This window comes from Tamandua tetradactyla, chromosome 2 (genome assembly GCF_023851605.1).
Source record: "Tamandua tetradactyla isolate mTamTet1 chromosome 2, mTamTet1.pri, whole genome shotgun sequence".
Classification (NCBI taxonomy): domain Eukaryota; kingdom Metazoa; phylum Chordata; class Mammalia; order Pilosa; family Myrmecophagidae; genus Tamandua; species Tamandua tetradactyla.
In genome coordinates this window covers 155,603,121-155,630,876 of record NC_135328.1, presented here as the reverse complement: position 1 = coordinate 155,630,876, position 27,756 = coordinate 155,603,121, and the positions used below count along the sequence as shown (strand labels likewise).

Here is a 27,756-nt window from a genome sequence, read left to right as displayed (position 1 = left end):
GAAAATGATAATAATCTAACTTCAATTTTGTAGAATACCTCCTCAGGGAAAGAATTCAGAGTACTGGTTTGTATAAATAAAAGGATAGTAAGTTTTTGAAGTAGTAAATGTGGTTACGCCAGCTAGGTTATAGGCTTGAAATTTGTGTGAAACTAGTGTCACTCTTATTTCTTGGGGCATCGAGAAAATTAAGATTTTGCTATATGAAAACATTTTCCTCCGAAATAAGCCTTATGCTTTATAAACATAACTTACTCATGAAAGGAAAGAGGGGAAATGCCTTTTTATTTCTCTTCACTGTGAACATATTCTGTTGAATATGTCTTGATTCCTGTTTCAAAATCCTGCTGGTTTATGTTTTGGGTATTTGTGTATGTAAGGAGCTGACTTTTCCATAGAGAGATCTGGGAGTCCTGAGTGAAAAAATAAGTAATTAATTTTTCAGCAGACCACCAACAAGAAACATAACCACAGGAAATTGTTTGATGCTCAGAGTTTATTAAGTGATTCATGTATTGGATAGCATCCAATCCATAACGTGGAGGGGAGGTTTGAAGAGCAAAGAGCCAGACTTACACAGGTGTAACAAGGAAGTCTTAAAGAAAATAACCTTATTGGTTTGTATAGGAAAGTTTTCCTTAGTCTTGTATTAGAGTAACTAGGTTACAGAAGAAGAAGGGAGCTGGTGATTATGATAGGTGGTTCTCAGATTTCTTGTTCTAGGTGAAAAAGCACTTACAAGAGTAAGTTAGTTAGGCTTCACTTTGCTGACAGAGGACCTAGCATGAAGGACTCCATCTTGGGCCTGCTTTGTTTAATAGTTTCCCCCATTTTGATCTGACACTCAGCTAGTTAATTTTCAGTGTTGAGCACCACTCTCAATATCTCCCTAAGGTTTTGGAGTAGTAGCTGCAGGTTGTTTTAATGTTGGGCTCGTTAAGTAGTCATAATGTTGTCAGTTTTTCCTTGTTCATCTCTTTTATTCTCATTCCAGGTATAAAGAAAGCATTTCCTGGTTCACAAGCAGCTCAGTACCCCCATTTATAGGGAGAATATGAATGCTGTGAGTAATAAAATGCCTAAATACTTAGAAGTGTGCTTCTAAGCGCAGGTCCCATAATTTAAACCAGCTGAAATCAAAGTGATTTAAAAATGGTGCTGAGGAAAATCTTACCTCTTTGAGCCATGTGGCTTATTCAGTAATTTCATCCACTTGTGTCTCAAGTTCCAGAGGTATTCACTCAGGTACAGTGGGTGATGTTGGCAATGGCAAAAATGCTTCCTTGTTCAGATAAAAAGTAATCAAGGACAACGCTATTAGAGTAGCTAATGTATGTATTGTGTAGCTCTAGCTCTAGCAAAGGATTCAGCAAGTTCTCCTATTGTGAGTGATAGATTTCTAATCATGTTTTCAAATTATTCAAACCATAGTGGCAACAGTTTGCCAAAAGAGGCAAACCCAGAGTTGTGAACTCCCTGGGTAAATCTTGTTTTGTCTGAGAATGTAGATTGAGGGAAATAATCGAGTGAGAAGTTTTAGATTGATTATAAACTCCTAAGGGAGTGCTGAGTGCTCTTTGCCTAGACATTTACTGTCTATTAAGGCAGTTTAGTATCCAGGCAAATACCTTATCAGAGTCTTCTCAAATAAAAGATAGCCTGATAGAACAGTGTAACTCCAGCCAAGGTGTTGTTTATAGAACCATTAATACAAATACTATCGTTGATTCTTAGTAACCAAGGGTCTGTGATATTGGCACAAATAAGGAGGTGGTGAAAGTTTATCTGTGTTGCGAATCTTTTGCATAGTTGGGTTCTTAAACCTGAAAGGGGATATGCATTTTTTAATGTAACTTGTGGTTTATGGAGGCACGTGGACAATTTACGTTAAGGTCTCCAATTTCTTCTATCATGTCTGTATAATTCTCTAGGCTAGTTGTATCTACAGTGAGATTATGATTCTAGGAAAGGTTAAGCAAGGTGAAGAGGACCTTGGATCTAGTATTCATGTTTGATGTGAAACAAATGGCGCAAGTAAGTGTAGAGAACTGAAGCATTTAGGACAAGAAAAAAATTTATTATGGGTACATTAATGGGGTTCCCTACATTGTGCATGGATCAGGACTTAGTGACAAATTCAGTATTCTTTTGAGATTATTTCCCTTTGTAATGGCCTGGGAGAAGTGGATAATGGTTTTGTCTTTCTAGACCAGTACAAGGGGCAAAGTATAGGGGAATAGAAAGGATTTACTCATTATGTAAGTATTAATAAGGTTAACAGTATGTGAATACTTGATTCATCATGTGGGGAATAATAAGTAGTCTACCTTGTGTCGTGGTCTATTTTACTTCCTGGCTAGTTTGATTATTAAGTCTCTGGAGTTAAAACAAGTCCAGGACTGTGGTGGAGCCTTTTGCTCTTAAAATATGTAGATCCATAGTTCAACACCCTGTAATTTAGTTGCAGCGTCAGAAGTTCAGAGCAATTGGTGGTTTCCCTTTTATTGAGGTTCTTGAACTTTTTGTTGGTGACATTTCCAGTAGACCAGTCTCCTGGCTGTAGATTATGATTAATGGAGTGTCTGTCATGTAGGTCAGGAAGGGTGTCCTTTACCTGTTGGAGATACCCTTTGGCACGGTGCATTAAGGATTTGCAAATTGGGTTATGTCATGGTGTGACAGTAAGTGATCAGTGTCAGTTTTATTCACAGAGCATAGGTCTGCCAGTAATTCCTCCTTATTTTGTGTAAAGAGAATTTGTGTTTCATACAGGTGAAGTCTGGGGCCAGGGAAGGCCACTTTCTTCAGATAATTTAGACAGTTTTACTTTAAAGTCTGTAATGTCAGCTGTTCAAGTGGAGACTGTTTCTGCATGAAAATCTGCAAGATCGTTATTTATTCAGTCTCAGTTCTTTCTGTGTGAGCTTCTATCTTGCTGGTAATCATAGATAGGAGTAAAGTGGTAGAAAGGACATTATTAACTTAACCATTTTTAATTGGAGTACCAGAAGAAGTGAGAAATCATCTTTGGTTTCATGCCATGATGGTGTCATGGATTGCACAAAAAGCACATATATGTTATTAGAATGGATATAAACAGATTTTCTTCCACTTAGCAAGGAAGCTAGGGTAAGATGATAGAGGTCATCCTGTTGGGCAGAAGAAAATTGTGAAAGGATGCCTTACTCAGTCAGTTCTTAGTGAGTAGTAACTGAATGCCCTGTTTGGAATTTACCATCAGAATTTCTGTCGTAAGAAGCATTAACAGATAGAATGGCATCTGGGATGTTTAAAGGAGCATGTATGGCATCATTAATTGTGAAATTACCAATTTATAGTCATGGGGTTCCACCTCATCAGATACAGGTATGAGTAGCAGGCTTTAAGACCATTGCAGCATCTTTAGTGATGATTAGGAGGTAAAAGTAGAAGGATCTCATAAGAAGTCATATTTTTGGAGGAGAAATGTTGGGACACACAGGCTCAGAGTTAAGTTTGCTGAGGCTCTAATTGATTTGGCAGCTGCTGTTACAGCTTTTACATAGTTTGGGTAAGCATAGGCAATGGCATCAATTGGCAGGCTACAGTAATCAATAGGTTTGGATTTCCTCTGTCTTCACAAGTTACCATTCCTAAGACTTGGATCAATAACCACTGCCTCCTATTATTTCCTGTTATCAAGGAGGACAGATTCTTATTAAGCCTGTGTGATAATTAATTTGCTAAAAAGAAAAGCCAATATTCAGTAAGTTTCCAAATTCTGGAGGGGTCAGTTGGGTAGGTAAAGATGAGTGTTTCATGAATTATAGAAGTTTAAAGAAAAGGGATATTCTAGATATTTCCGTCTATCTAGAAAGTAGAACTGTAAAACATTGGTATTAATCCAAGAAAAAACGTAATAATTATTTACAGTTCGTTTAGTCCTAGGTAAATCTTGTTTCACTTGAATTACCTAGCAATCTCATTAACCCATTAGCATCTTGACTAGAATTCTGGAAATCTTGACTCAGTCCAGTGGTGTGCATTCAGAATTATTTTAAGCAATGTCAGTAGAAGCCAGGGCCTCAGTGTTTTCAGGAAAACATTAGAATAAAAACCATCTGTAGATGACAGAAGACTTAAAATGGCTATGGTTAACTTATGTTTTACAAATGAGAATGATGGTATGAGAATTTATTAAACATTATTTTAAGAATAACTGAACTTGTGAACAATAATACTATAATTGCCCAATGTTAGGCATATAAGTACTTGAACATCTCATGGGCAGTGAAGGTATTAGCAAATGTCTAAGAATTTTATGTAACTTTTGAAATGTTTATATTAATATTATGGTACCCTATAAATTGAACCAACAGGGTAGACAAAACCTTTTTAATTTGCTAACTCTTCCCTTGCAACTGAAAACATGTTGAATAAACTTAACTAGTTTAATCATTCCTATTTGCAGGGTGAAAGAACAAATCCTTTATAGTTTTCCAGGGGCGGTCTCAGAAATTTCAGTGGCAGTTTGAGTTCAAAAAGACATCATTGAGAAGGCAATGTGTTGAAAGTTATCAGGTCTTAATTGTTAAATAGGATCAAGGGTCACTGAAAAAATATTTAGTTCTCTAGTAATCAAAATGGTATAAAGTATTTTAAAAATAAAGAGAAAAAAAATAAAATAAAGAGAGGAGTAGCATGACTGTAAAATAAACAATTTTCAAATGAGAAGACTTGTTCTCTGAAACAACAGAGGATAATGAAATCAGTATACAGCACAGGAGATTATTATAACAACAATGTTTGTTTTCAAAGCAGGTTGCTCAGATAGTTGAGAAAAACCTTTTAACCTCTTGTTAAGAGCAGACCAGTAATCCAAGAAAACTATCATTTTAAAGAGAGAGAAAACCAAATAGTTGTTTTACATGAAGATATTGTCTGATAAGAAAACATCAAAACTATCAAATCTTAGCCAAACTTAACCATGTCAAATAAAATGCTGTTTCTGCAAACCTTCAACTTCATGTATCCGTTCAGGAAAGTCCTACATATTACTGTTTCTCATTCTGCAGCAAAGAGTTCTTTTACTTTAAGACAAAACTACTTTCTTTTCCCTTAACAACACCTGTTTCTTACATGTTTAAATTTTCAGAAATATCTTGCAAACTGTCTTAAAGCTAGCATTTTCTCAAAACACATTTACTCTTTAAAGACAAATTTACATTTTCATCATTTCAAAGATCTAAGAGATATTATATTAGTTATTTGATCAGTAAACCTGTATACATTTAGGAAGAACACTCCCACATAGAATAAAAATTATATGCTTCTTTTGTACTTACATTGATAATTCCAAAGATGATACCTATTTTTACTTAGTAATTTAAAATCAATCCTTTTTGCCAAATGTTTATCCGTATTATGGGAACTTTAATTTTCTTTAAAATATTTGGATACTATTGAATACTATTTTTTTCATTGGAAATATTAAAACTTTGATTTCCTTAATTTTTGGACCTTTAGGAATATTAATGTTTATGCAAGTGCTTATTTTTATCTTCAGGTCAGTTTGAGTAGAGCTCTTTTTTAAGGAGTTTTATAGGTTAATTTGGTAGTGCTATTCAGAGGTAAGAAAATATAGAACAAACCTACAGATAGTCGCAAAGAGAGATCTTATAGTTTCAATTAAAAAAATTTTGCTATTGGTCAGACATAAAACATGGAATTTTCATAAACTTTTAGTTTCTTATTTGCCTTTTGCAAAGAATCCTTTAATGAAACTTTTAGAGTATTGCAATTTCTTATTACGCTCTGAGTTGCTGTCATAACAGGCATTCCATTTGACTAGTTTGAAAGCTCCTTTTCTGGAGTGCATTTCTGAGATGAATAATTTTATCTTTTTATTGTTTCCTGTAATGGACATTAAAATCTCAAATTGTCTGTGGCGAGATGTTGCAATTTTGTTAGCTAGGCACAGCTTCTAAACCCCTCAGTTTTTGAATATGTAAATGACATAGTGCCAGAAGGTGGTGAATCAAAATATTAAACATTCAAACTCCCAGATTTATCATTTCACTTCTTACCATGGGCATAGGCAGAGAAATGAGCAGTAGCAAAAATGAAACTGTAGACTGTACCAAAAGGCAAGGGGACTCAGGCTCAAAATCTGATCTTTCTTATCAGTGGAATTGACTAACCTTTGGACTGAGAGCTAGTGAGATCAGTGAGCTCAAACACAGAGTGGAACTCAGATCTGAGAGTAACTCACTCTGTTATTCTTGGAGAGGGTGGTGAGAACAGAGAATGGAATTTCTATCTTGTCTCCAGAGTCCTTAGCAGTTGCTTCATATTCTGTTGTCATCACTGAAGCTGTTAGGAAAAAAAAAAAAAACCCACAGAAAATTAGTTTTTTTTATCTCATACTTTTATTAGTGAATGAATTCATGAATTAGGCGTATCAAACCCATGAAATGGAGAGAAGCTCTGAAGTGTGACAGCAAGAGCAAGGTTTATATAGGCTGAACAAGGTAGTGTTAAAGAAAATAACCTTATTGATTTATAAAGGGTAGTGCTCCTTACTTGGCTTAGTCATAGAGGAAGTAAGCTACAAAAGGAAAAGGAAGCTGGCAAATTATGATTGGTTGTTCTCAGGTTTCATGTTCTGGGAGAAGGGGCACTTGCAAGAGACAAGAACTTAGTTAAGCTTTGCTTTTCTGATACAGGCTTAGCATGAGGGACTGCATCTCAGGCCTACTTAACTTATTTATCATCTGTTACACCTTGTCTATTACTTGTTTTGACAATAAAAATCCTTCCTACTTTAAAAAAGGTAGAATGAATTCCACAATTATTCACCAAATGTGTATTTAAAAGTACTATGTCCTAAAAAAGGAAATCTGTCTTTAAAGAGACCTGGCGGACAAATGATTCATAAAATAATAAGAATAAAACATCGCAGTTTTGAGAGGGATAACCAGTATTCCTTATTCAGAAGGAAACATAATCAGAAAATAATAACAAACAGTAAATATACTCTAGCACTTAAAATTAATGGGGAAACTTGTTGAAGGAACTGCTTCAGTCAGGCCAGTTCATAAATACTGTACCCCACAATAAGTGTACTTGTTCTTTTCAAGCCCAAAACAACTTTCACAGTAATCAACATGTACTAGGCCATACAATGTCTCAACAAATTTAAAAGGACTCAAATCAAATGGCACAATTACTCTGATTACAATGTGATTAATATGGAAATAAATAAATTAAAAGATTACTAGAATAAATCTAGTGTTTGGAAAATATTACTTTAAAAAGTAGAATCACAATATAATTAGAAAACATTTAAAATTGAATGATAGTGAAATATTGTTGAATCAAAACTTGTGGGACCCAGGGTAAAAAAAAGGGAAAGAAAAATAAACCTGAATTTTATCGAACTACCAATTTACATAAAGCATAGGGAAGAGCTTGAACAGAGGAACACATTAAAAGATACCCTGGTGGTGGTGCAAGGGTAGTTCAGTGGTAGAATTCTCACCTGCAACGTGGGAAACCTGGGTTCTATTCCCAGCCCCTGCATTCCCCCCACACCCAGCCCCCCAGAATTAACAAATAGTGCTGCAATAATGGGTTAGTCACATGGGGAAAAAAAAACGGAGTGACCCCAGCATACAGCATGCAAAAACAAAAAAAAAAAAAACAAAAAAGATACCCTGGGGATGTAATCCGTAAAATCAGACAGTGAAACCTCTACAGGGCAAACAGGCAGTTCCTTCAACAAATGAATTGCAAGGAAATTTTTTTAAGAAGTGGGTCTATCCATTGATTAAAGACTTAAGAGCCATAATAACCAAAACGGTAGCATATGGACCTTGTTTGGATTGTGATTCAAATAAGCCAACCATACAAAAAAGTTATGAGATAATGAAGGAAATTCATTATAGATTTCAAATTTGAATTTAAGTGCCGTGTATTTTCTACAAAGAAAATTTTGGAGAATATGCAAACTCGTAGAGTCAGAAATTAGACTACAGGTTGTAGGGGTGGAGGGCAGGGAGAATGGGGAGTTAATGCATATGGGTGTAGGGTTTCTATTAGGGAGAAGGGTAAATTTTAGTAATGGATTGTAATAAGGGATATTGTGACTGTGATTAATCCCAATAAAAGATATATTTGGGACTGGTTGAGGTGGGAAGGTTCATATTATATATGTTCCCACGATTTAAAAAAACGAGTAACTAATGAGGCAATGACAGTTAAACAATTAAATGCCAATAGATGATCCTGGATGGGATCTAACATCGAGGAGAAAAGACTCAGAGACATTATTGGGACATATGGAAAAATTGGGATGTAGACTATAAGCTTTATATAAATGTTTAATTTCTTGAACTTGATAACTATACTTAAGATTGTTATTGAAGTGAATTTCCTTGATCTTAGGAAATGTGCTTAGGAGTATTAAGTGTTTAGGGGCAGCCTACACCCAAGTTTTCAGAAAGTAAATAAACTGATATATTGATAGATGGTTAAAATGATATGTCAAAAGTGGAAAAATGTTAAAATTGGTGGATCTGAGTATCGGGGGTGGGTAGTGGTGTGTTGAGGTTCTCAGTATGGGATTGTATTATTTACTGTCCTTTAAATTTGAAAGTATTTTCCAAAATAAAAGTTTTTTAAAAAATTAAAAAGAAAAGTTAATGGAGAAAAACTCTTTAAAAAAAGTTGGCACAATTTTAAAAATGTACATTATGAAAAAAATAATAGTTGCGTCTGTCACATAAAATTCTTAAGTCACAAAACTAAAGCAATATTTCCAGGAATCTTACTGGCCTTATATTGTGAAAAATATTTATATCAATTCAAATAAGTAATTAAATGATGTTAACCTCTCCTTAAGAAATTAAAAGAAATAAAATAAAACATTTAAGGGCGTGGTGCAGCGGTGTCTCCATGGCAGAATTCTCACCTGCCGTGCCGAAGATTCGATTCCCAGTGCCTGCCCATGCAAAACAAAACAAAATATCATTTAAGGAAAGAAAGAAGGGAATTAATAGAGCTAACCAAAAAATCATTTATAAATAGAAAAAGAAGAAGCAATATCTAAGATCAAATGAACATACCTAATAATACTTTCTGCAGTGAAGGTAATGTTCTATATCTGCACAGTCCATTCCTACATGTGGCGAGTGGAAATTTGTAATTTGACTAGTGTTACTGAAGAACCGAATTTTTTTGTTTAATTTAATTTTATTAATTTAAATTTAGTAGCTGCATGTGGCTTACAAGTATTTTGTGTTTACAGTGTTGAACAGCAAAGACTTAGAATCTTGGAGGAGGCCATTAAAAGTAATGAAATAGGGCCACGGTGGCTCAGCAGGTAAGAACGCTTGCCTGCCAAGCGAGGACCCGGGTTCGGTTCCCGGTGCCTACCCATGAAAAAAAAAAAAAAGTAATGAAATAAATTCAAGACAAAAATGAAAAACGAACATAGGTAGTCAGAATAGGAAATGAATATGGTAAGGCTAAAGTCAGCACCATAAAATGTAAGATGTTGGTTTGATGTTAAAACAAGTCTAAATAGTCTCAGGACTTATAAAAGTGTAAGTAAATAAGACCTGCTCACATCTCTTGGAGAACTCGCTAGAACTCAAAAATTGGAAGACTTGGCAAGGTCAGTTTGGTTCTGAGATTTCAAAGGAGGGTAGCAGTTTGCATTCTTCCAAATCCTGGCCTATTTCTACTTCTCAGGGTAAATATAACATTCCTTAAAAATATTTAATAGCCCTAATAAGGGCGATATTCCAGGACTCATACCTGAATTATATAGATAATAAATGTAGTCAGCATTTCATTGTGTGGGAATTTGTTCATCTTGATTGAAAATACCAGACAATTACAAAATTATAACCCTCATATGATGTTGGATATGTAAGGCCATTGTGAAGGGAAGTTTTGAAAATTAATTCATCCCTTTATTCATTTAAAAGTTCTTTTGACTGCATTATATTTGCCAGATCCTGGAAATACATTAGGAACTTTAATACATTGGGCCTCTACAGAGAAATGTCTGGAATTTTCTGAAATAAATCTAGAAATAAAGATAAGAGGAAGATGAATATTTTCCACATGTCTAATGATGTGACAAAAGTAAAACAGACTACTCTGATGAGGAATGGAGTATGCAAATGGTAGTGTAGGGACCACATAATACTGTCTAGAACAGATTTAAAATGTTATTAGTTATCATAAGCAAAATTGGGGACCAATTTTATACCTTTTTAAAATGGCGTATGGTCCAGGAATCAAACCCGAATCTCCCATATACTTGTTTTTCATAAGGGGAATTATGTAAAAATCGTACATAACACAGTGCAGGACATATTTTGTTGCCATATCACTCCCAATTGAATTGAACATTCAAGAGGAAGTGTTTCTGCTTCATTTGCCATTTTTTTTCCTCTGAATACAGTGTAAGTTTTTCATGAAAAGAAATATGAGAAATGTTCTTAAAATTTCGAACTAGTTATTTATATTCATCTATAAACATTAAAATGTAGGGGAAAATTAAATTTCTTTGAATAAAATAGGCATTTATTGTGCTTGGGCTTATCTGTAATTTTTTTGTAATGAGATGAAATTCACTTAACACATAAATGTAACCATTTTAAACAGTATAATCAGTGGCATTTAGTATATACACAGTGTTTTGCATCAGCTTTGTCTTGTTCCAGAGTAATTTCATCATATCCAAAGGAAACTCATACCTCTAAAAGGAACTACTCACTTCTCCACTCCCTTGAACTCTTGTCATGCTTTAATCTTTCTGTTTCTATTGAGTTACGTATTCTAGATATTGCATTGGCGTGTGACATTTTTTACCTTGCTTCTGTCATTTATCTTGTTTATTTAGATTTGTCCATGTTACTTGTACCATTACTTAATTTTTTTTTTTATGGTTGAACAGTATTCCAAAGTATCGATATAACATATTTTGATTATTCATTCATTAGTTGATATATTATTTGCTGTTGGATATTGTGAATAGTGGTGATATAACGATTTGTGTATAGTTATTTGAATATCTTCTTTTTCAATTTTGGGTATATATCAAGAAGTAGAATTGCTGAAACATCTGCTAGTTCTGTATAAACCTTAATGAGGCACTACCGAATATTTTCCACATTGGTGAAACCATTGTACATCTCACCAGCAGTGTATAGAAGGGTTCTGATTTCTCCATATCTTCACCAACAATTATTTTAGATGAAAAAAAAAATGTATAGCCATCCTAGTGGATGTAAAGAGGTGTCTCATACTTTTAATATGCATATCCCTAATGACTAAAAATGTTGCACATCTTTTTATGTGCTTGTTAGCTATTTGCATATATTCCTTGAAGAATGGTCATTTCCAATCCTTTGCCCATTTTTCACTTTTTTTTTTTCAAGGGTAGGCACTGGGCATTGAACCCGGGTCACTGACATCACTATATATTTTTTGTCTTTTTTAAATGTAAGAGATTTTTTTATATGTAGTCTGGATAGTAGGCCCTTTTCAGGTAAATATTTTCTCCCATTCACTAGACTGCTTTTTTACTTTCTTGAGAGGTTTCTTTCATAAATTGAAGTTTTTACTTTTTTTTTTTTACAAAGCACCCTACCTATCATGGTTAATTTCATGTGTCAGCTTGGCTAGGTTATGGTGTCCAGTTGTTTGATCAAGCAAGATCTGGCTTGATTGTTAATGTGAGAGTATTTCATAGATTGATTTAAATCGTTAGCCAGTTGATTGCATCTATTGGCCCCATTTGGTGGTAACTATCATTATCTACCCCTACAGATGAGAAACTAAGGTTAAGTAATTTGGCCTAGACTTGATATATATTTTTTGACCTAGAGTTTGCACGTATGTAAACATCTTCTGATCCCAGAACCCATTCTGGACTTTAAAGTTAGTGTGTCTTAGAGACATATGTGACTTAGAGACATATGTGAGGTTGCTGATTAGATTACTTCTCTATTTAACAAAGTTTTTACTTTTTGTTAATTAACTTTTTGTGAAATCAGTTTATCCATTTCTTTTTTCTTTTTTTGGTTTCCAATGTTTTTAATGTTATATCCAGGCATTAATTGCCAAACGCAAAGTCATGAAGATTTACCCCTATATTTTGTAAGAGCACTATAGTTTTTCTCTTACATTTAGCTGTATAAATGATTTAATTTTTTGGTAACTACTCTAAGATAGGGTTCAAACTTCATGCTTTTTATATGAATATCCACTTGTCTCACCACCATTTGGTGAAGACACTGTTCTTTCCAGAGTGCAAGATCTTGGTACCAATTTCAAATCAATTGACCATAGATGCATGGGTTTATTTTTAGACTATTAATTCTGTTCCATTGGTTGGTATGTTTGCCTTTATGCCAATATCACACTACTGATTACTGTAAATTTGTAATATGCTTTGAAATAGAGAATTGTTATCTCCAGTTTTGTTCTTTTATAATATCATTTCAACTATTCAGGGTCTTTTATAATTCCATATGATTTTAAGAGCCAGCTTTTACATTTCTTTGTAAAAAATGGCCTTTGGGGTTTTTATAGGCATTGCAGTGCATCTCTAACTCATTTGGCGGGGGTGGGGGGAGTGGAGTTTTGCCTTCTGAATTGTATTAAATCTTCCAGTCCATAAAATGAGATGTCTTTCCATTTATTTAAGTCTTTTTAAATTTCTTTCAGAAATATTTTATAGATATCAATTTACACTCTTGCATACTTTGGTTAAGTTTATTCCTAGACATTTTAATACTTTTGATGCCATTGTAAATTTGATTTCTTAATTTCCTTCTTGGATTCCTCATAATTTTTGTGCATAAATGTAACTGATTTATGCATTTTTCTCTTTTACCCTGCAGCATTACTGCATTCATTTATTTATGAGTTAGTGGTGTGTGTGTATGTCAGTTTTTAGTGTGTGTGTATTCTGTAGTATTGTCTCTGTAAGATCTTATCAACTCACAATAGGGATAAGTTTACTTTTTCTAATTTCCATGCCTTTTATTTTCTTGTTTTGTTTTTAGGACTACTTTTTATTGCTTACCAGAGGCTTTTATCAGCAGTACATGGTTCTGACTGCATCACCTTCTTTGAATTGCACAGGTTGCTCAGGACCATTTTGCATTCCCACCAACAGTGGATAAGTGTGCCTCTTTCTCCACATCCTGTCCAGCACTTGTCATTTTCTGTTTTGTTGATAATGGCCATTCTGGTGGGTGTGAGATGATCTCTCATTGTGGTTTCGGTTTGTGTTTCTGTAATGGCCAGGGACGTTGAGCATCTCTTCATGTGCCTTTTGGCCATTTGTATTTCCTCTTCTGAGAAGTGTCTGTTCAAGTCTTTTTCCCATTTTGTAAATGGATTGGCTGTCTTTTTGTTGTTGAGTTGAATGATCTCTTTATAAATTCTGGATACTAGACCTGTATCTGATATGTCATTTCCAAATATTGTCTCCCATTGTGTAGGCTGTCTTTTTACTTTCTTGATGAAGTTCTTTGCTGCACAAGTGTTTAATTTTCAGGAGTTCCCATTTCTTTCTTTCTTTCTTCAGTGCTCTGGCTTTAGGTGTAAGGTCTATAAAACCATCTCCAATTATAAGATTTATAGGCTATTTCCCTACATTTTCCTCTGTTTTATGGTCTTTGACCTGATGTTTAGATCTTTGATCCATTTTGAGTTAACTTTTGTATAGTGTGAGATATGGGTCCTCTTTTATTCTTTTGCATATGGATATCCAGTTCTCTAGGCACCATTTATTGAAGAGGCTGTTCTGTCCCAAATGAGTTGGCTTGACTGCCTTATCAAAGATCAAATGTCCATAGATGAGAGGGTCTATATCTGAACATTCTATTCGATTCCATTGTTCTTTATGCCAGTACCATGCTGTTTTGACCACTGTGGCTTCATAATATGTCTTAAAGTCAGGCAGCATGAGACCTCCAGCTTTGTTTTTTTTCCTCAAGATACTTTTAGCAATTCAGGGCACCCTGCCCTTCCAGATACATTTGCTTATTGGTTTTTCTATTTCTGAAAAGTAAGTTGTTGGGATTTTGATTGGTATTGCATTGAATCTGTAAATCAATTTAGGTAGAATTGACATCTTAACTATATTTAATCTTCCAGTCCGTGAACACGGTATGCCCTTCCATCTATTTAGCTCTTCTGTGATGTCTTTTGGCAATTTCTTGTAGTTTTCTTCATATAGGTCTTTTGTATCCTTAGTTAATTTATTCCTAAGTATTTTATTCTTTTGGTTTCAATGGTAAATGGATATTGTTTTCTTGATTTCCTCTTTGGGTTGCTCATTACTAGTGTATATACACACTACAGATTTTTGAGTGTTGATCTTGTAACTGCCCCTTGGCTCTACTCATTTAGTTTTGCTGTAGAGTTTAGGGGTTTTCGATATATAGTATCATCTGTAAGCAGTGATAGTTTTACTTCTTCCTTTCCAATTTTGATTCTTGTCTAATTGCTCTGGCTAGAACTTCTAACACAATATTGAATAACAGTGGTGACAGTGGACATCCTTGTCTTGTTCTTGATCTTAGGGGAAAGCTCTCAGTTTTCCCCATTGAGGGTGATGTTAGCTGTGGGTTTTTCATATATTTCCTTTATCGTGCTGAGGAAGTTCTGTTCTATTTCTGTCCTGTAAAGCCTTTTAATCAAGAAAGGGTGTTGAATTTTGTCAAATGCCTTTTCTGCATCAATCGAGATGATCATTTTTTTTTCTGCTTTGAATTGTTGATATGGTGTATTACATTAATTGATTTTCTTATGTTGAACCATCCTTGCATACCTAGAATAAATCCCATTTGGTCATGGAGGATAATTTGCTGCTGGATTCAAATTGCAAGAATTTTGTTGAAGATTTTTTCATCTATATTCATTAGAGATATTGGTCTGTAATTTTCTTTTCTTGTAGTATCTTGTCTCGCTATGGTATGAGGGTGATGTTGGCTTCATAGAATGACTTAGGGAGCCTTCCTACCTCTTCATTTTTTTGAAGAGTTTGAGCAAGGTAGGTACTAATTCTTTCTTGAATACTTGGTAGAATTCACATGTGAAGCTGTTTGATCATAGACTTTTCTAATTTTGAAGCTTCTTGATGACTGCTTCAATTTCTCTTCTTGTGGCTGGTTTGTTGAAGTCATCATTTTCTTGAGTCAGTGTTGGTTGTTCGTGCCTTTCTAGGAAGTTTTCCATTTTATCTTTGTTGTCTAGTTTATTAGCATAAAGCTGCTCCTAGTATCATTACCTCCTTTATTTCTGCAGCGTCAGTGGTTATGTCTCCTTTTCCATTTCCGATTTTATTTGCATCCTCTCTTTTTCTTTTTGTCAACCTTGCTAAGGGTCCATCAATTGTATTGATTTCCTCGAAGAACCAACCTCTGGTTTTGTTGATTTTCTCAATTATTTTCATGTTCTCAGTTTCATTTATTTCTGCTCTAAACTTTGTAATTTCTTTCCTTTTGCTTGCTTTGGGGTTAATTTGCTGTTCTTTCTCTAGTTCTTCCAAGTGAACAGTTAGTTTTTGCTCTTTGTTTTTTTTTTTTTTTTTTTTTTTTTTTTAAAGAGAGAGGGAGGAAAGGAAGGAAAGAAAGACAGAGAAGGAAGGAAGGATGGAAGGAAGGGAAACATTTTCTTATTTTTTATTATATATTTTGTTTGTTTGTTTGTTTTTTACATGGGCTGGGGCCGGGAATCGAACCGGGGTCCTCCGGCATGGCAGGCAAGCACTCTTGCCCGCTGAGCCACCGCGGCCCGCCCAGTTCTTTGTTTTTTGATATAGGCATTTAAGTCAATAAATTTCCCTCTTCACACTGCCTTTGCTGTATCCCATAGTTTTTTTTTTTATTAGTTAAAAAAATTAACAAACAAAACATTAAGGTATCATTCCATTCTACATATACAATCAGTAATTCTTAATATCATCACATAGTTGCATATTCAGCATTTCTTAGAACATTTGCATCGATTTTGAAAAAGAAATAAAAAGACAACAGAAAAAGAAATAAAACGATAACAGAGAAAAAAAAAAGATTATACATACTATACCCCTTACCCCTCGCTTTCATTTACCACTAGCATTTCAAACTAAATTTTTTTAACATTTGTTCCCCCTATTATTTATTTTTATTCCATATGTTCTACTCTTCTGTTGATATAGTAGCTAAAAGAAGCATCAGACACAAGGGTTTCACATTCACAGAGTCTCATTGTGAAAGCTTTATCGTTGTTTAATCATCATCAAGAAACATGGCTACTGGAACACAGCTCTACATTTTCAGGCAGTTCCCTCTAGCTTCTCGGCTACATCTTGAACAACAAGGTGATATCTACTTAATGCATAAGAATAACCTCCAGGATAACCTCTCAACTCTGTTTGGAATCTCTCAGCCATTGACACTTAGTCTCATTTCACTCTTCCCCCTTTGGTCGAGAAGGTTCTCTCAATCCCTAGATGTTAATTCTCAGCTCATTCTAGGGTTTTTCTCAGTCCCTTGATGCTGAGTCTCAGCTCATTCCAGGATCTCTGTCCCACGTTGCCCTGAAAGTCCACATCATCCCATAGATTTTGATATCTTGTGTTTTCATTTTCATTTGCCTTGAGATATTTACTGATTTCTCTTACAAATGCTTCCTTGACACACTGACTGTTTTCCTCTATCATTCATGGAAGTGTTTTGTATTATTTCAATCTTTTTTAATTTATTGAGACTTGCTTTGTGTCCCAGCACATGGTCTGTCCTTGAGAATGATCCATGAGTGCTTGAGAAAAAGGTATATCCTTCTTTTGTGGGATGTATTGTTTTATGAATGTCTGTTATGTCTAGTTCACTCATTGTATTATTCAAATTCTGTTTTTGTCAACCCTTTGTCTGCATGTTCTATTCGTTAATGAGAGTGGGAAATTGAAGTCTCTAACTATTATGCTAGATGTGTCTATTTCTCTTTTCAGTGTTTGCCTCATATATTTTGGAGCACTCTGACTTGGTGCATAAATAGTTATGATTGTTATATCTTCTGGTTGAATTGTTTCTTTTATTAATACATAGTGTCCTTCTTTGTCTCTTATAATTGTTTTACGTTTGAAGTCTAATTTGTCGGATATTAGTATAGCTACTCCTGCTCTTTTCTGATCATTATTTGCATGAAGTATCTTTTCCCAACCATTTCCTTTCAACCTATGTTTGTCCTTGGGTCTAAAATGTGTCTCCTTTACAGGATATAGATGGGTTCTGTTTTTTAATCCATTCTGCCAGACAGTCTGTGTCTTTTGATTGGGGAGCTTAATCCATTAACATTTAGTGTTATTACTGTAAGGGCAGTACTTCTACCATTTTGCCTCTTGGATTTTATATGTTATGTGTAATTTTTTTTCTCTTTTTACCTTTACTGATAGTCTTCATTTCTACACTCTTCTCCACACCCCTCTCTCTTGTCTTTTCCTGGCTGTAGGATTCCCTTTAGTATTTCTTGCAGAGCTGTTCTCTTAGGTCACAAATTCTCAGTGATTTCTTGTCTGAAAATATTTTGATTTCTGCCTCGATTTTGAGGAACTTTTTGTTGTATATAGAATATAGAATTCTTGGTTGGCAGTTTTTCTCTTTTAGAATTTTAAAATATATCTTACCACTGACTTCTTGCCTCCATAGTTTCTTCTGAGAAATCTATGTATAGTCTTATTTGGCTTCCCTTGTATGTGATGGATTGCTTTTCTTTTGCTGCTTTCAAGATCCTCTCTTTCTCTTTGACATCTGACATTCTGTTTAGTACGTGTCTTAGAGTATGTCTTTTTGGGTTTACTCTGTTTGGGTTATGCTGCACTTCTTGAATCTGTAATTTTATGTCTTCACAAGAGATGGGAAATTTTAAGTGATAATTTCCTCCGTTAGTCTTGCTCCTCCTTTTCCCTTGCCTCTTCTCCTTCCTAGACACCCACAGCATGTACATTCAAATGCTTCGAGTTGTCATTTAATTCCCCAAGTCCCTGTTCATATTTTTCCATTCTTTTCCCTATATTTTCTTTTTTGTATTGGATTTCTGATGTCCTGTCCTTCGGTTCACTAATTCTTCTTTCTCCTTGTTCAAATCTAATGTTGTAGTTTCCAACTTTGTTTTCTCTCTTCTACCATGCCTTTCATTCCCGTAAGTTCTGTGATGGGTTTTCAGAATCTCGGTTTCTTCTTTGTGTTCATCTGTTGCATTATTTAAATCCTCGCTTAACTCATTGAGTTGATTTTTGATGAGAATTTCCATGTGTGCTCCAGCATCCTAAATTAGTTGTTTCAATTCATGTATTTCATTTGAATTGTTGGTTTGTTTCTTTGCCTGGGCCATCTCTTCAGTTTTCCTACTATGAGTCATTATTTTTTGCTCATATCTAGGCATTTGATTTTCTTAATTAGTTCATTCTAATTAAAACAATCTGGAGATTGTCTTCACTGTTTTGCCTAGGATTTTCTTGCTGGATGGCTTTGTTCTCTATCTGTTCTTTGGCATTCAGTTCAGCTTATTCTAGACCTCTAGCATAGATTTCGTTTAATGGATCAGAATTTTTCAGTTTTTTTCTGTTTCTTGCCTTGCCTATATGGAGCCTTTCTCTCTTTCTTTTCTTTTCTTTTTTTGGGAGGATCTAGTTAGATATAATAGACCGCAGCCAGATTTTCTCAGATTAGATTGGCCTCCTCTCAGAAGGAAAGAGTCACCTGTATCAGTTTTTCCTGACCCAGCAGGTTGACAGACTCTGCTATGAAGCCTCTAGATTCTGTGTGTTTCCTCTCCTGTCCAGTATGTGGTGCTTGTCTCCCTGTGGTTTCCCACCAGCATAATGTGATGTGGTGCCTTTAATTTCAGCACACTCTCCCTGCTGCAGCTGTGAATGAGACAGAGTAGAGTTTGTAGGCTGGCTTTAACTGCTTCAGTTTTCCAGCCCCTGGGGTCTGAATTCCTTGAGGGAGGGATTCCACCTGAGCTTGGCCCCACCCCTCTTTTGGGGAAGGCACAGCCTCCAGGGAATTAATTCCTCTCACCTGACCAGTCTCTTCATCTCTCAGTCAAGCTTAATTTTGCCCTTGCCTGGGGCTTTTGGAGCCTGAGAATCCTTACAGTTCTATCTAATGAGCAGTTAAGTAGTAGAAACAAAGAAAGAAAAATACTTTACAGAGGAGGACCCCAATTTCTCTGGTTTGTTAATCAAGAGCTTAAGTTGGTATGTTGCTCTGTGTATCTCCAGGTTCTATGTGTACCCTTACCCCCCCTTTTTTTAGAGACCATCCCTTTTCAACTGTTTCGTGTTGTCTGATCCAGAAAACCTCTGGTTTTATTTTTGTTGTGGTTGTTGTTATTGTTGTTGTTGTTTTTCCATAAGCCTCGCCCCACCTGTGCCAGAGCCACAGCTCCTAGTACCTTTAGCTCTTTTTCTGAGCTGGGGGCCAATTTTCAGTAGTCAGAGCTTGTTAATATTTCTGCAATTGGAGGTTGGTTGAGCTATGCCCCTGCTGATAGTAAAGTCTCTTTCCTTTCCCCTCTGGAAACCAGCCCGTGGAGGGAAGGTTGCCTGCCTCCATAGTTTGGGGGACTTACAGTTCTGTTTGGAGTCACATCCAGTCCAGCTTGTTCAGACCAGTGTACACTGTGTCTCATCGCTGATGTGGCCCCAGCAGTTGTTTTCTATTGTTCCTAGCTACTTAATAGCTGTTCTGGAGGATGAACTAAATTTCCACACTTCACTGAGCTGCCATCTTGGAACCCTAGACTCTATTCATTTGTCTTTATCTGTCTATATCAATACATTTTCTGGGCATTCATTTAGGTTGTATACATCTTGCTCTGTGTAGACTTTATACTGCCAGGTATGTTTCCTAAGAGATAAGATATTTACTTATGTAACCTAAAATGCAGTTACCAAGTTCAAGAAATTCAAGTTTAACAGTCTTGTGTTCCATTTTTTATATGGCCTAGTGATTTTCTTTTTTTTTTTTTGTATGCTATGTTGTAGGGGTTATTTTCATTCTTTTTCCATATGAAGATCTGATTATCACAGCACCATTTATTGAACTTCTTTTGTTTTGTTTTTAGAGTGCTGGGCCCAGGAATCAAAGCTGTACCTCCTGTTTGGCAGGCAAGAATTCTACTGCTAAATTATCCATACACCCATAGTAATTTTCTTTTTATTAGTCTTTTCTCCTTCCTTGTTAGTTCACATCTGAGGTCATATTGCATTAAATTTGTCATCATCTATCTGGTTGCATTTTTTTTTTAATTTCAATTTTGTGAACATATATACAACTTGAACTTTTTCAGGTTATATAATATTGGGTGGGATTAATCAAATTCGCAGTATTGTGGTACTCTTACTGCCTTCCGTTACTAAAACTTTCCCATCTTTCCAAACACTATTCATTAACTTTCCATTTACCCCACCCCTGGCAACATATACTCCTCTCTCTGTGAGTTGGATATTGTTTTCTTTGTAGTTACCACTGGGTTTAAATTTAAAATCCTAAATCTATTACAATTACATTTTCCCTGATACTAAATTAATTTTAGCAGTATACTTAAACTGTTCTTATACCTCTGCATCCTCTACTTTTGTGTAGCTATTGTCACAAATTACATGTTTATACATGATGAGACATAAACCACTGATTGCTTTAATGTGTTGGATTGTGTTTGCTAGTATTTTGTTGATCATTTTTGCATCTATAGTCATTAAAGAGATTGGTCTGTAGTTTTCATTTCTTTTAGCATCTTTATTCCTTTTTGGTATTAGAGTAATGTTACCTTCATAAAATGTTAGGTAGTATTCCTTTTCCCTCAGTATTTTGAAGACTGAGCAGGATTGGTGTTAGTTCTTTTTGGAATGTTTGATAAAATTTCACTGTGAATCTTCTGGTTTTGGGATTTTCTTTGTGGGAAGATTTTGATGACTGATTGAACCTGTTTACATCTAATTGGTTTGTTGAGATCTATTTCTTCTTGAGTTAGTATAGGTTATTCTTGTGTGTCTTTCTCAATCCCATGATTTCAGGTCCTGGCTAATCCCAGGAGTCCTGTATCCAACATTGCCAGGGAAATTTACACCTCTGGGAGTCATGTCCCACATAGTGTGGAGGGCATAAGTTGGCTTAGAGAGAGTCTACATTCGAGCAACAAAAGAGTTTTTCTGTGTGTGATGCTTAGGCCTAATTATAAGTAGTCTTAGCTTCTCCTTTCTTAGAATAAGTTTCATAGGGGAAACTCCAAGATCATGGGCTCAACCTATTGAAGTGGTTATCCCCACTGCTTGTGAGAATATCAGAAATTCCCCAGATGGGGAAGTTGAGTATTTCTTTCTTTCTCCCCAGTCCTCCAACGGGACTTTGCACATACTTTTTTATTCTGTGCCCACATTACTCTGGATACATCAGGACATCCCACTAACTTGTACAAACCATCTCTGCTCATTTTCAAACAGCTTTATTTTCACATCATACAATCCAGCCTAAGTAAAAAATTAATGGTTCCTAGTATAATCACATAGATATGCCTTTGTCACCACAATCTATATGAGGACGTTTCCTTTTCTTCTGCAAAGAATCCCATACCCCTCCCCTATAACTCCTGCTTATTGACATTTAGTTCTGGCATGTTGCCCTTGTTACCATTCAGTGTAACCATACTGCCATGTTACTGTTTGCTGTATTGGAAATAAGGAAAAACTCTGAACACCACCAAGAAAACACCGGTGCCTCTGAGAAGTGGACAAACTTTTTATTACCGGCAGGCTCAGAGGACTTCTATCCAATGTCTGAGCGCCAAATATTGTCTCCAGATTATATAGGAAAGTAAGCAGGGTGGCAGTTACTATGGAAATGAATTGGGATGGTGCTGTAAGCTCTGGCTTGTACCTGATTTCTTTTGTCTGGAATGTAGGCTGGCTTGGGCATGCTTGGCATATGCAGCAGATGTTTCTGTTTTACTACCTCTTTCAGAAAGCATGTTCTTATACATTCTTGAGGGTACACAAATTCATAAAGTCATTTCAGTAAGGAAATACAGCAATAATGCTGAGATCCCTCTTACAAACTACCTTAGTATAGCTATAGACCTTGGCTTGCCTTGATTTTAATTTTTCTTGTATACCATCCCATTTCAACACTTTGCAATGTTGACATTCAATTATTCTCTCATGCAAAAACATTCTTATATTTGTACATTTAATCACCATCATTGTCTACTCTACATGTTCCTAAGTTATACCATCTTGGTTTTTATCCTCTGTATTTCCTTCTGGTGTCATACATGTCCCCCTACCCTTTCTTCCTCAACCATACTCACTTTCAGTTTCCTTCAGTGTACTTAAATTATTGTGCTGCCACCAGATAGTATTATGGTATCCATTTCTGAATCTTTACGATCACTCCTGTTACACATTCTGTATTCCTTCAGTACCAAATACCCAATCTCTCCCCTCTTTCTATCTCTTGATAACCTGTGTTCTTAACTTTAGCTCTCAAAGTTTATTCATTAATGTTAGCAATCCCATTACTACGTGTATGTTCAGAGGACACAAATGAATGTTTGCATACCGATGTATTATAGCACCATTAGTCATGATTGCTAAGAGATGGAAATAGTCTAAATGTCCATCAGTTGGACAAGTTGCTACTCAACTGGTTTATACATAAGATGGAATATTATGCAGCTGTAACACAGACTAAAGACATGATGCATGTAATAATGTGGATGAACCTTGCCGACATAAAGCTAAGTGAAATTAACCAGAAACAAAAGGACAAATGCTGTATGGTTTCACTAATATGAACTGATATTAATGAGTGAACACCTTTCAGTTTTAGTAGTGTTTACCTCATGTACTTCAGAGCTCCTTGAGTGGGAGCATAAACATTTACAATGTTATTTCCTCTTGTTGAATTGTCCCTTCTATTAATGTGTAATGCCCTTCTTTGTCTCTTGATGTCTTTATAAAGTCTCTTATCTAATATTAGTATAGCTACTTCTGCTTTTTTCCATGTTTTCACTTTAAGTATATTTGTGTTCTTGGGTCTAAGATGCAACTCTTTTTTTTTTAATTTTTTATTAATTAAAAAAAAATTACAAGAAACACAAACATTCCCAACACTTACACTCAGCAATTCACAATATCATCACATAGTTGCATATTCATCATCATGATAAGATGCAACTCTTGTAAACAGCATTTAGATGGATTATATTTTTTAATCTTTTCTGTCAGTCTGTATCTTTTAATTGGTAAGTTTAGTCCGTTAACATTCAAAGTTATTACTGTAAAAGCAGTTCTTGTATCTACCATCTTATCCTTTAGTTTTTATTTCTAAGATCTGTATTCTTTTCCTTCTCTCTCTTTTTATGCTTTAAATTACCTTTACTGGTACTCTTCAGTTCTGCGCCCATCTCCTGTCTCTTTTTTCAAGCTGACATGGACTCCTTTTAGTCATTTTTGTAGGGCAGATCTATTGTTAACTAGTTCCATTAGCCTTTGTTTATATTTGAAGATTTTAATTTCTTCCTCATATTTGGAGGGCAACTTGTCTGGATAAAGAATTCTTCACTGGAAGCCTTTTTTGTGCTGGATCTTAAAATATATCATACCACTCCTTTCTTTGTCCCCATAGTGCCTGTTGAGTAGTCCAAATTTAGTCTTAAATGCTTTGCCTTGTATGTGGTAGATAGTTTTACTCATGTTGCTTTCGGGATTTTTTTTGTTTCTCTTCAGTATTTGACAGTTTGATTAGTGAGTGTGTTGGAGTAGACCTACTTAGATTTATTCTATTTTGGAGTTTATTGGGCCTCTTTGATTTGCCTTTATGTCTTTTATAAGTTTTGGGAAGTTTTTCCTGGTTGTATCATACTAATTTTCTCCTTCTGAGACACCAGTCATATTTGCATGCCTCTTGTTGTCCATCATTTCCCTAAGATCCAGTTCCATTTTTTCCATCTTTCTTACCTTTTGTTCTTTTGCATGCTTTAGTGCAACTGTTCTGTTTTCCGCTCACTTATTGTTCCTTCTACTTCTTCAAATCTGCTATTATGTGTCTAGTTTGTTTCTGATTTGGGCTACTGTATATATCATCTCTTTGAGATCTGCCATTTTTCTACTTTAGCTTTTGAATTTCTCTTTATGCTCTTCTAGTGTCTTTCTATTATCCTTTATTTCTTTATAATATTCTTGTGTGGTTGTTTCATAATCTGTTTCCCCTATGGATTTTTGATTTGGTCATTTGGCTGGGCCATTTCTGTATGGATTTTCACATGCTTTATTTTGTTTTGTGATTCTCTTAGTAAATTTATTTTGCAAATTGGTTTCCTTTATTCATCTAAAGTTTTGTATTTACCTTGTTTTGCATTGAAGGTTTCCTTTTGTGCTTGGTTTGCCAGTAATTCTCTGCCAAGCCTAGGTTTGGATCTCATATAGAGGGTGTAGTTCTACTGAGGGTCTATTAAAGGCTAGGTAGGTGTGCATGGGTATTTCAGTGTTAGAACACCTGCCCACTCTGTGGAAGACCTGAGCTCAATTCCTGGCCCATTCACTCTACATTAATTAATAAATTTTTTTAATATTAATAAGATAAAATTAAAATGTTGTAAAATTTGAAAGGAAAAAGAACCCATACCTTAATAGTAATAGGGCCCAAAATCAAGAGACACTCCAAGATATATTGCCAATGAACTCAGACTGGTGCCCACAAAAAGGAGAGAAAATAAGCAAGTAAATAAGAAGAAATGAAAGAAAACATAAATAAATGGATAGGCTTTTTAAAAACAATATTGTTAACATGGTAATACTAAAAGCAATCTACAATTTCAATGTAATTTCTCTTAAAATTCTTAATTCATTTTTTTCAGAATTAGAAAGCCCAATCCTTGAATTTTTTAATATGGAACTCCAAGGCATCCTGAATAGCCAAAACAGTCTTCAGAAAGGGGATAGAGGACTCGCACTTAACAATTTCAGATCTTCTTTACAAAGTTATAGTGGCTAACAAGATGGTACTAGCATAAGCATGCACATATATACTAATGTAATAACATTGAGAATGCAAAAATATAAATCTATGGCCAATTGACTTTTTTCAAGGATGCCAATACTATTCAGTGGGGTGAAAGTCTTTTCAATATTCTTATGCAAGGGAATGAATTTGGACCACTAAGCTTACACCATATATAATGATAACTGAAAATGGATCAACAACCTAAATGTAATAGCTAAAACCATAAAAAGTTTAAGGAAATATGTTTGAAAATAAGTGTAAAATCTCATGATATTGAATTTCATGGTGTATTCTTAGATAAGATACCAAAAACACAACTAAAGAAAATTACATAAATAGGGCTGCATCAAAATATAAATCTTTGGGCATGGAATGACTTTATCAAGAATGAGCAAAGATAGCTTACCAAATGCTGCAAAATGTCTGCAAATCATATATCTGATTGAGATCTTGTATCCAGAATATATAAGGAATTCTCACTTTGAACAACACAAAGTAACAATTTGTTTTACTTTTTTTTTAATGCGCAAGATTTAGACATTTCTCCAGTGAAGATGTGTAAATGGCCAGTAAAACATGAAAGTTGCCCAGCATTGTTGATCAACAGGGAAATGCAAATAAAATCCATAATGTGGTGCCATTTCTCAAACCTTAGGCTAGCTATCAAAAGTAAATGAGAAAAGTAGCAAGTGTTGAATGGATGTGAGAAAATGGAAACACTCACACATTGCCAGTGGGAATATAAAGTGGTTCAGCCTCTTTGGAAAGTTTGAGTTTCTCAAACAATTATACAAAACAAAAGTTAACTATTTCATATCCAGGCAGATGCTCAAAACAGACATGTGCATATGTTATAGCAGCATTATGCCTAAATGCCAAAACATAGAAAATGTCCATTAGTAGATGAATAGCTAAACAAAGTATAGTGTGTACATAAAATGGAATGTGACTAAGCCATAAAAACAAAAGTATTGATACATGCTATGTGAATTAATTTCAAAGACATTATGCTAGTTGAAAGAAGGTAGAAGTTCATGTATTGTTTGGTTCCATTTATATGAAATGCCTGTAATATATAAAAATATTGAAACTGTTTTTAATTGTCAGGGGCTGGGAAGGGAGTGAAATTGAGAGAAGCTGTTTAATCAGTAAGGGGATTTACTTTGTTCTGATGGAAATATTTGAAACTACATAGAGGTGATGATTGTATAACACTGAATATACTAAACGCCACTGAGTTGGTCACTTTAAAGTAGTTAATTCCATTTTGTGTGTTTTTACCTCAATAAGTTATTTAAAAATTACTATTAAAATTGCTATTACTATTAGTAATAATACTTATTATTATTAAAATTACTATTAATTATAAAGTTATATTAGAATTACTAAAAGCAGTACACTGCTCTAAGTCCAGAGACTCTAAACTTAGAGCAAGGAATTCCAGACAACAGTATTGGATTCCTCTGTAATCAGTCCTTTCAACTTGTAATTTTAAGAGTGTATTCAAGGAGTTTCCTGAAGCCATGCTTCTCTTGTTGTATAAACCATTTATTTTGACTTTTCTCTAGGTTGTTAGATGCTTCTCCAGGGAAAGTAGAGGAATGAACTCATCTGCCACGTTACATTGTCAGCCAAAGGTTGATTACCGCACCAGTGAGGAAAGTATATGAAATTTTGGAAAAGAGAAGATATAGTACAGTTTCAAACATTGGTATCTTGCGTATGATTTGTTACCAAATATAATAGTAATCAGCACATTCTTTACCTGGATATTTCAAAGATTTCAGTTGTTTGTGGAATGGTGAAGAACTATAATATAGATGTGAATGAAAGATCTTCATACTGATTTGATAGAAATGGAAATCACTCATCCCTATGTAACCATATACCCAAGAACTCCAGCTTCTAGGTTCCCTTTCTTGGATATGGGTACAGTTAGAATTGCTGTCTACTTGGAATCAGGCACAGATTATAATTGGAAGTTGGTGGTTGGGTAGTGAGCAGGGGCTACAGCCTCAAGAAAGCCCAGGTAACTCCACATCCCCAACACTGAGATGTACTCTCCTCAGCCTCATTGAACAGCACCTTTGTGGACTGAAAGCTAAGGGCCCAGGTACAGCTACAGAACACCTGCTCTGTGATCCAGTCATCTAGGGTTCCATTTAATCACAGCATATTTTCCCCTTCCCACATATCCTTCCAGCTACTTTCCGCACATATACAACCTCTGGCTCCACAATAATTTCTCTCTTCCTATGAATAATTATATCTACACGTGTCAGTCCTCATAGGGGCTTTCAGCACAGGATTTTTGATCTTGACTCTTAAAATGTGTTGAAATTGAAAAAGTTTTGTGAAAAAAGTGGTTTCTAAATCTTTATTTATATATATGTGTATATATTTTACAAATAGATGTCACTGACCTCCAGCCAAAGACCACTAGGAATCAACCTGTAAATGGATTAAACAAAAATGGGATTTGTTACTCCTTTCAGCAAGAGAAAGCTCAGTATGGAACTTTGGAATATTTGTAATAGGGTGTTAGAAGGGGTTTTATTATAGGATTTGCACTTGTTAGTTGATTTGGATGTGGATTAAATTTATTGTGGGTTTGCTCAGGATTGTTTGCTATAAGAAAATGGGAATAATTTTATGATTGGATTCTTAATAAAACTTACCTTTAGAGAGGACGTAC

General features: G+C 35.0%; 1 protein-coding gene and 1 non-coding gene across 3 annotated transcripts in view; both read left to right on the top strand.

Moving 5' to 3' along the window:
* LOC143674104 (uncharacterized) overlaps positions 1-27,756 on the top strand; it is a 58,892-nt gene that overhangs the window by 2,649 nt on the left and 28,487 nt on the right. For both annotated transcript variants that reach the window (XM_077149426.1, XM_077149425.1), the window contains exons 2-3: positions 995-1,063; positions 26,630-26,772. The gene's annotated coding sequence lies outside the window, so the exon portion shown is untranslated. The remainder of the gene's footprint in view (positions 1-994; positions 1,064-26,629; positions 26,773-27,756) is intronic.
* TRNAC-GCA (transfer RNA cysteine (anticodon GCA)) lies at positions 7,490-7,560 on the top strand. The gene has a single exon. It is a non-coding gene; the product is annotated as a tRNA-Cys (tRNA).